Raw genomic sequence first — 11594 nt, 5'->3', positions numbered from 1 at the left:
AGAGGCATACGCGACAATGTATGCAGTATGTTATAAGCGACCTTCGTTTTTATATACATCTTGTTCACCACATATAAAGATCAATCTCCGATCTGTGTCCTTTTATATAAGGACGCCAAAGTCACAGTACCAATAATATAGCGATTTTAAATTGAAGATCGCACGAACTCCAAATTACTATTTTGATGTGTGGTCGGTTTTTAAAACTGCCTCGCATGTATATGAACTCATTCGTGCAGTTAGCTCATTGCATCTGTTACCCTTTAAAATGACATTTCATAATGGGGCCTGCTTCTGCCTTGACATTCAATTAAAGGAGAAACAATTACTGACTATTTAACACGTCATTAAACATCGCCGCTCCCTCACGTTACATAGCCGGAAGTTGTCTAAAATTAAACCCGAACACGGAATTGGTCGTGCACAGTTATGAGACTAATTCAATTTAAGTCCAATTTCACACGTGCCCTGTCCATTTTGTTTCTTATTGTCTCCTAGTTTTTGATTGCGTTCCATGTGTTGATTATATTTCCCGGTCAATATTGACTCGCACGTGATTAACCAGCCGATTGTAAAACCTTGAGATCGCCAAACCCATCTGTTATTAAGTTTTGACTTCTCCCTTTTCAATTTTACCTCCATTTTCTATTATCTAACGCTTAGGCCTTTTGTATATTTTCAATCAAGTCTCTCCTGATTATCAAACACATGACTTCTTCTATTATAATTTCTAATCGGGTCGTGTTGCTCTATGGCAATAGACCACAATTGGTCTCCCCTTATGTAAAGGAAGTAGCGGCCTTAATCAAGACATTATAATGGGACTAAAAGCCAAATTAGTTGATAGCGTCATCAACTGTCACTCATGAAATTTTAAAGGGTGTGAAAGCAATGACAAGTAAGTTGTCTAGGGCTTATTAATGAAGATTGCACATTACTAATGCCATGTTCCGGGTAAGCAACATGTCCATTTCTAAGAAAATAAAATTGATTTTACAGGTACGGTATATGCTATATTTAATATCGAGAATTACGAAATACTAAAACTCAGGTGAGAAATCCGATGATGTGATGTTTTATTTTATTTTATTTGTTTTTCTTATGCTGGTTGCTTCATGAACTAAGTATTAAATACATTTGTTAATCGAGCGAGATTTAAAAGAATACGGCACTGAACATCCTCTCCTGATGCGCAAGAATAAACTACAAACATTTTCTTGTAAGTTATAAGAAAATGTATATCAGCTTTTTATATTCAAAGTTAACTACTACACAAATAAGTCCGATGGCCAGACTATTAAGTACAAATGAAGTGCAGCGCCCTCTGGTATTTAACCTGAAGTGAGTGACCTTTAATTATACTCAATCAAAGATATGTAAAATACGAGAGAAATGGTAGCACTCACGCGGAGACCATCGAGTGCAAAAAGGTGTCTACAGACACTCGAGCGACAAAGAGATTCCGAATTTTCAACTGCAGGAGCGAAGGATGTTAAATATTTAGTATACGATTACAAGAGCACCATGGAGGAAAACAACCATGAATGTTTGGCATTCTGTGTCGTCAATGATGCATTGAACCCGTACACCCCGAGTAAAAACATGCCTGACAAGCTAATGAAACAGAATGGCGGAAGCACCCATAGGTGGCAGCCATGTTTAAAAGTTTGATAGCCAAGTTTCCAAATGGAGCTAATCTAAGATTAGTTTTACTGTATGTTCATATGAACTTTTTGCCACGAAAATGACCTTTAGACAGTTAATGTCACAGAATCTCTCCCAACAAATGGGGATCTACTGATCATTTTAAATCGGCCTATTCTATAAGTCAACTCGTCAGTCTGCACGAAGCCGCCATTTGAGTCGATCTCGCACAGCGGCCGCGACTCGTCCTAGTTCGACCAGCGTACCCTAGCGAGAAAGACCGTCTCTGTATAAATTATTCATTGAGAACTTACATCGGAAGGAAACATATGGGGAAATAGCTTCGTTTTCCACGTCAAAAACACATAACACACCGGTAAACTTCCGGTGGGATTCCTATTGGCAGTTCCTCCGAGGTCAAATAAGATGTTTTTTCTTCATAGTCACAACCAGTCGAGATTATATGTAGCGGAAATTTCGCCTATAAACTGGTTCAAAATTAGACAATTGAAACCGCCAATATACCAAAGATATTTGTTATAAGGCAAGTTGCCGGATATAGATGTTGAAAAGACATTTTGAATCAATGGTTTCTTGGTCAATATGAATCCGTCAAACTTAGACGATATCAGTATCAGCCATTGAAAACGTATATGCAACAAAAAAATAAAACTGTAGATTAAATTGAACCGTTTTACTTACATTTAACAACCATTTTTATTATCTAACCATCCAGTCAGTTGTCATTCTAAAAAGCCTTTATTTGATATACATGTATCTATTTCTGTCGATAAACCCTAGCTTATCGCATATTTAATCGGCAACTTTCCCGAACGCCACAATGTCTGAAAAATACTGTTTATAAATTCACTCTATTAGTAAAAACAAGCACCATATCGCCTTCCAAATCTATCTTAATCACTAAATAGCTAAACTGTTTAACTTTAGAAATATAAGACAAAATTCATAGAAACCCCCCAGTGGACCGTCTAACAGAAGTAAAGATATAATTTTCGGATAGCTACAACAGCAACGAGAGAGAGGCGACCGATAGACGGCGCTTTATGACATCTTGTAATTGTGTTTCTATGTTGTTGATGACAGAGGCCTATATCTGTCGATTTACAGACGGACGTTAAAGATTAAACTTCTGCTACTTTCGATAGCAATGAGTTGAGGTGTTTAACAGCCGGTCTGATTGGCTGTTCCATCTGTCCGACAAACAATCACGCCTCTATCGGGCAACCGTGGCTATCGTCTGAACTATCCCAATACTACACAGTACAACAATATCGATTGATCTATATAGATTTATCTATCTATTTTCACGAAATGTCATTATAATAATAGCAGCATCAAACAATGGAAATGCCTGTTGAATACCAATTGTTAAATATTCTCTATATCTACTTTATCTTTATGCCTATTTCAATGTTGTTCATGTAATGTATTTGTATGATACGAGACGGCTTCCAGAAGCTGGAAAAAAACTTGTGCCTAATCCTTTTTCTGGATCTTATTGGCAATATAATATTTAAAGTCTAAAGTTTCTAACGAAACTTTATAGTTATATTTGTCAAGTAACATCAGTCGTCACTCAGATATTTTTTTCAATTTTTACAGACGTGGTATGGAGGTAGGCTCTAACAGAAAACATCATATTACATGCATAAACGTATAGAATGTTTTCTCGAAGTGTGCAATGTTTTTATAGAAATAAAACAAATTGCATCTCACTGAACAAAACGTAAGTCGTTCTGATTTTCGCCACTAGACGCTTATATATTCTAGACTCCCTAACAATGGTACACAGGCCATTGCGCCCTTACTTTCGCGAGCACTTAACCTGACACCGGATTGATGGCACGTACTTTAGGGATAGCAATTCTACTCTATGTCGGGCGATATCTGTAACTCTACCTATCCACAACACCGCCACAGAATTCGCCGCCTATATCATTCTTATTGTACAACGATCTTAACCGGGTCGATAAATCTGCTTCTTATTTGCTTCAGACAAACTGATGTCTGTCTTCAAGAGTGAAACGTTCCTTGGATAATCCCTATTCGGAAATCAGAAAATTCTCAATATATCTCACTAAGACATCGGGAAGACATCCTGTCAGTCAGGATTCAGTTGAATATGCATTTATAAACTACAAATATAGCGATACCTTTTCCGTGGAAACGAAGGCAACAGTCTGGATTTAATCATGGGCATTGAATAGCCCACAATGTCCGGTTTCTGTCCAAAAAACTGTCAAGCAAGCGAAAAATGAAATATGATAGAGAGTGTAAACAAGGGAGATCACCCATGGGTAAAATTATACATTGATAACGGAAAGCGATTTATTTCGCCATGTGAAGCTTTATATAGAGGTAATTTCTCTGGCTTAATTACAGAAGACGGCTAAAGACAAAATATAGAAGACCTCGTGTATAAGATATCAATATATTTTCCCTCTAGAGAATCTCGTTATGGCCTGGCTAACAAGCGGCCATTGCCAAACAAAGAGCGGCGACAGCACAGCTGAAACAATATACAATTAAATGTTATATGGGTTTTATAAACACGAACCAGAAAATGACAGTGATTGGGTAATATACTGCTCCGCTCTATCGAGGAATAAATTAATTATATTGATGTCTTAATTTGAAACTGAAGAATTGTTCACTGTTGTAGGCATATATGTTTACTACGGTTGTAGTAATGATATAAATTATAAACTTAGTGCAACTTTTCAATAACAGTATCGTGTTCCTATATAGGTAATATATTTGGTTCTATATAGGTAATATATATGGTCCTATATAGGTAGTATATACGGTCCTATATAGATAATATACACGGTCCTATATAGGTAATATATACGGTCCTATATAGGTAATATAAACGGTCCTATATAGGTAATACATACGGTCCTATATATGTAATATATACGGTCCTATATAGGTTATATATGTCCTATATAGGATATATATACGGTCTTATATAGGTTATATATAGGTTCTATATAGGCTATATATACGGTCCTATATAGGTAATACATACGGTCCTATATAGGTAATATATACGGTCCTATATAGGTAATATATACGGTCCTATATATGTAATATATACGGTCCTATATAGGTAATATATACGGTTCTATATAGGTAATATATACGGTCCTATATAGGTAATATATACGGTCCTATATAGGTAATACATACGGTCCTATATAGGTAATATATACAGTCCTATATAGGTAATATATACGGCCCTATATAGGTAATATATACGGTCCTATATAGGTAATATAAACGGTCCTATATAGGTAATATAATGTATACGGTCCTATATAGGTCCTATATACGGTCATATATATGTAATATATACGGTCCTATATAGGTGATATATACGGTCCTATATAGGTAATATATACAGTCCTATATAGGTAATATATACGGTCCTATATGTAGGTAATATATACGGTCCTATATAGGTAATAAAAACGGTCCTATATAGGTAATAAATACGGTCCTATATAGGTAATATATACGGTCCTATGTAGGTAATATATACGGTCCTATATAGGTAATATATACGGTCCTATATAGGTAATATATACGGTCCTATATAGGTAATATATACGGCCCTATATAGGTAATATATACGGTCCTATATAGGTAATATATACAGTCCTTTATAGGTAATATATACAGTTCTATATAGGTAATATATACGGTCCTATATAGGTAATATATACGGCCCTATATAGGTAATATATACGGTCCTATATAGGTAATATATACGGTCCTATATAGGTAATATATACTGTCCTATATAGGTAATACATACGGTCCTATATAGGTAATATATACTGTCCTATATAGGTAATACATACGGTCCTATCAGGGTTTTTGCCAGGCATATTTTGGGTCCGGTACACGGACCCATTCCCAATTGAAAATTGGCACGTATTTTCCCAATTTCGGTCTATATTTTCCCAATTCCGGTCTGTATTTTCCCAATCGCTGTTAACATAAGACAACCTAAAAATTTGGATTTATACGAGCTTCCATTCATTATTTTGTCAACGTTAAAATGTTACCGTGAGTCATCGTGTTGTTGTTGGTTTTGCGATTCGCGCATGCGCTTGGGTAGTCTTATTGAAGTCATATCATATCTGCGTTTGAATCGCCCATTTAAAGGGGAGTTTAATACAAAGCGTTTACGTACATTGACTCGTTCTATTTACGAGGTCAAATCAAGTACTGGACTCGGGACGATGTCACACAATTCCAAATATTACGCAAAGAAGATTTTGCTCAAAGATTCGAAAGATTTAATGAAAGTTACGAGCTTTTTCAAACGAAATACTGGTAATTCCTGATCTGAAAGTCAGGCAGCTGCTTCAAACGATCTCCAACCTGACTGATTTCACTCCTGACAAGCTTGTTAATGAGTTTAAGCACACTAAAGACAGAAAATTAAACATTCTCTGATTGATTAAAACAAATATCCTGAAAAGAGATGATGACTTGTATTCATTTGTACAAATATTATGAAAAGAAACAGCTAAGCTTGTATAATTCATATATTTTTCCAATTTTATAATATATTCCCAAATTTGATGAAACACCGATGGTATTTTCCCAATTTGTGGAAAATGCCGATGATATTTTCCCAATTTTTGTTCAGGGACCCTTTCCCAAAATAGCTGGCAAAAACCCTGCCTATATAGGTAATATATATGGTCCTATATAGGTAATATATACGGTCCTATATAGGTAATATTTACATTTGGATGGCAAAGCCATGATATAAACAAACTAAACAAATTTGCAGTCTATGAGAGTATAACTGACACCCAAAGCGTGACACCATTCTATGCATAACTGACACCCAAATCGTGCATTCGGGTGTTATTCATACGCGACCGGATTTACGGATGGGATCCCCCGGAACTACTTGCAACCAATGTAAACAAATGGCATCTTATCATTGCTCATCATGCTATCGGATAGAGTACGAGACCAGAAAACAAATCTTAAAATGTAAAACGAAAATAAAGGTAAGAATGGTTAACAATCACGAAAATGGAAATAAAACAAGATTTAATAAACACATATGTTGACAGATATTTGTTCCGGAGCCAGAGTGGAAAATCAGTACACACCACATTGTTTGCGCGCCACCGCCATCCAGTGTTTGAATGACAAAAATATTGAAACCCGACACATCATGTTTATGTCAAATCATAAGAACGAGGCTTCTCTCCGGTCGTACAATAGAACAGTTTCTTCTTCACAAAAGAAAGCATCAAGTGGTGCATTATCGTGTCTAACGCATCACAAACTTGAAACAGCCATGGTACCCGTTACAAGCAACATTATCGCTGAAGCTCCTCGGCCACTGTCACTTCTCTCATTGGTCGTATCCCTGACACCGGTGCTGTTGTAGCAACTATAAACTGTAATCAGGTTTCCATGCAATCAAAGAACATGTTTACATCTGGTTTTTTGGCGAATTTCACTTTCTCCCACTGCACATCCAACTTTCATAGCTAAACTCTGTCAATGCTGTCAGCCGTTGCGTGCGCGTGGTGACGGGTGAAATTTCCATCCGCATAATTGTTCCGGATGGTAAATTTAAAAAAAAAAATCCGAAATCGTTAACAAACTGAATAATTCATCCGTATTTTCTGAAATACTGACTACCAATATTATTGATATTGTTATTAAAATATCTGATGATGTTTTCAGTATGTTTTTAATGATTTCCACGCACTATTTTTAAAAAAAAAACTTTTGCCAATCAGCACGTGAATCACAATAGGCTGTTCAATTTGTTGACCTCTGACAGTGGAAACGTCGGTAAAAGTCAGATTTCAATTTATAATGAAAATTAAAGTTGAAATCGAAAAGAAACTAATATAGAAAACGGAAATATAAGCATTAAACTGTCTTTTTATGGATTATATGGTCTATATAGATGCCAGAGTTTTGCAGACAATCATTTCATAATGCGCTAGCGCGCATTATGAAGATTGTCTGCAAAGCTCTGGCATCTATATAGACCATATAATCCATAAAAAGACAGTTTAATGCTTAAATATATACGGTCCTATATAGATTATATATACAGTCCTATATAGGTGATATATACGGTCCTATATATGTAATATATAGGTCCTATATAGGTAATATATACAGTCCTATATAGGTAATATATACGGTCCTATATAGGTAATATATACGGTCCTATATACATGTAGGTAATATATACCGTCCTATATAGGTAATATATACTGTCCTATATAGGTTATATATGTCCTATATAGGTAATATATACGGTCCTATATAGATAATATATACGGTCCTATATAGGTAATATATACGGTCCTATATAGGTAATATATACGGTCCTATATAGGTTATATATGTCCTATATAGGTAATATATACGGTCCTATATAGATAATATATACGGTCCTATATAGGTAATATATACGGTCCTACATATGTAATATATAGGTCCTATATAGGTGATATATACAGTCCTATATAGGTAATATATACGGTCCTATATAGGTTATATATGTCCTATATAGGTAATACATACGGTCCTATATAGGTAATATATACGGTCCTATATAGGTAATATATACAGTCCTATATAGGTGATATATACGGCCCTATATAGGTAATATATACGGTCATATATAGGTTATATATACGGTCCTATATAGGTAATACATACGGTCCTATATAGGTAATATATACGGTCCTATATAGGTAATATTAACGGTCATATATAGGTAATATATACGGTCATATATAGGTAATATATACGGTACTATATAGGTAATATATACAGTCCTATATAGGTGATATATACGGCCCTATATAGGTAATATATACGGTCATATATAGGTTATATATACGGTCCCATATAGGTAATACATACGGTCCTATATAGGTAATATATACGGTCCTATATAGGTAATATAAACGGTCATATATAGGTAATGTATACGGTACTATATAGGTAATATATACGGCCCTATATAGGTTAAATATACGGTCTTATATAGGTAATATATACGGTCCTATATAGGTAATATATACGGTCCTATATATGTGATATATACGGTCCTATATAGGTAATATAAACGGTCCTATATAGGTAATATATACGGTCCTATATATGTGATATATACGGTCCTATATAGGTAATATATACGGTCCTATATAGGTAATATATTTGTTCCTATAGGTAATATATACGGTCCTATATAGGTAATATATACGGTCCTATATATGTGATATATACGGTCCTATATAGGTAATATATACGGTGCTATATAGGTAATATATACGGTGCTATATAGGTAATATATACGGTCCTATATAGGTATTATATACGGTGCTATATAGGTAATATATACCGTCCTATATAGGTAATATATACGGTCCTATATAGGTAATATATACGGTGCTATATAGGTAATATATACCGTCCTATATAGGTAATATATACGGTCCTATATAGGTATTATATACGGTCCTATATATGTAATTTATACGGTCCTATATAGGTAATATATACAGTCCTATATAGGTAATATATACGATCCTATATAGGAATTATATACCGTCCTATATTGGTAATATATACGGTCCTATATAGGTAATATATACGGTTCTATATAGGTAATATATACGGCCCTATATAGGTAATATATACGGTCCTATATAGGTAATTTATACGGTCCTATATAGGTAATTTATACGGTCCTATATAGGTAATATATACGGTCTTATATAGGTTATATATAGGTTCTTTATAGGTAATATATACGGTCCTATATAGGTAATATATACAGTACTATAAAGGTAATATATACAGTCCTATATAGGTAATATATACTGTCTTATATATGTTATATATAGGTTCTATATAGGCTATATATACGGTCCTATATAGGTAATATATACGGTCCTATAGATGTGATATATACGGTCCTATATAGGTAATATATACGGTCCTATATAGGTTATATATACGGTCTTATATAGGTTATATATAGGTAATATATACGGTCCTATATAGGTAATATATACAGTCCTATATAGGTATTATATACGGTGCTATATAGGTAATATATACCGTCCTATATAGGTAATATATACCGTCCTATATAGGTAATATATACGGTCCTATATAGGTTATATATACGGTGCTATATAGGTAATATATACGGTCCTATAGAGGTAATATATACGGTCCTATATAGGTATTATATACGGTCCTATATATGTAATATATACGGTCCTATATAGGTAATATATACGGTGCTATATAGGTAATATATACGGTGCTATATAGGTAATATATACGGTCCTATATAGGTATTATATACGGTGCTATATAGGTAATATATACCGTCCTATATAGGTAATATATACGGTCCCATATAGGTAATATATACGGTGCTATATGGTAATATATACCGTCCTATATAGGTAATATATACGGTCCTATAGGTATTATATACGGTCCTATATAGTAATTTATACGGTCCCTATATAGGTAATATATTACAGTCTATATAGGTAATATATACGATCCTATATAGGAATTATATACCGTCCTATGATTGGTAATATATACGGTCCTATATAGGTAATATATACGGTTCTATATAGGTAATATATACGGCCCTATATAGGTAATATATACGGTCCTATATAGGTAATTTATACGGTCCTATATAGGTAATATATACGGTCTTATATAGGTTATATATAGGTTCCTATATAGGTAATATATACGGTCCTATATAGGTAATATATACCGTCCTATATAGGTAATATATACGGTCCTATATAGGTAATATACGGTCCTATATAGGTAATATATACGGTCCTATATAGGTAATATATACGGTCCTATATAGGTAATATATACGGTCCTATATATGTGATATATACGGTCCTATATAGGTTATATATGTCCTATATAGGATATATATACGGTCTTATATAGGTTATATATAGGTTCTATATAGGCTATATATACGGTCCTATATAGGTAATATATACGGTCCTATATAGGTAATATATACGGCCCTATATAGGTCATATATACGGTCCTATATAGGTAATTTATACGGTCCTATATAGGTAATTTATACGGTCCTATATAGGTAATATATATGGTTATATATAGGTAAACATGCAATAAATACGGTTCGCTAAATAGTTTGTCTTTGAATTGTATCTATATACATGTAGATATATATGTCATATTCAATCTTAGTAAACGTTCCATTCATCTCCTGGTAATATTTCACACAAAAAACCGAATACCGAAGTCCCTGTGAGGCCAATTCTCAACGATATAAGAGAGATAACTCTTACGAAGTTAAAGACACCTACAATGTAGTAGCAATCAACACCGAAAGAATTTAACTCGATAGGGTTCAGAGGAAAAGTCATCTTATAAAAATACATTTATTTGTGTTATCAATACCATACAAATTAAAACACATATATTACTGTGTATATAATCATTTAAAAGCAACTTTTGAAACAAATGTACATATGTAACGTCCGCTCTCCATAAACACGTACGGGACGTGAAAGTTCTTTTGGTTGTGGTGCGATAAACATAATTCAACACAGGATGTAAAGTTTACTGATATTTATTAATCCATATGAAAATCCCGAAGGTACAATTTAATCCTATGAAGTTTCATCATCTTATACTTTATCGCCGGTGCATTCACACTTAACAGTTCACACGCATTTAAACAAATCTTAGTCTACATATTTACATATGGCAAGCCAAAGTGGAAAAAAAGTCACTATTTATGGATATCCATAATTAATTTCAAATATTCATAATTCATTTTTGAATATCCATATATGATTTATGGATATCCATAAATCCTTTATGGATAT

Source organism: Pecten maximus, chromosome 9, assembly GCF_902652985.1.
Source record: "Pecten maximus chromosome 9, xPecMax1.1, whole genome shotgun sequence".
Classification (NCBI taxonomy): Eukaryota; Metazoa; Mollusca; class Bivalvia; order Pectinida; family Pectinidae; genus Pecten; species Pecten maximus.
This window is presented reverse-complemented; position numbering follows the sequence as displayed.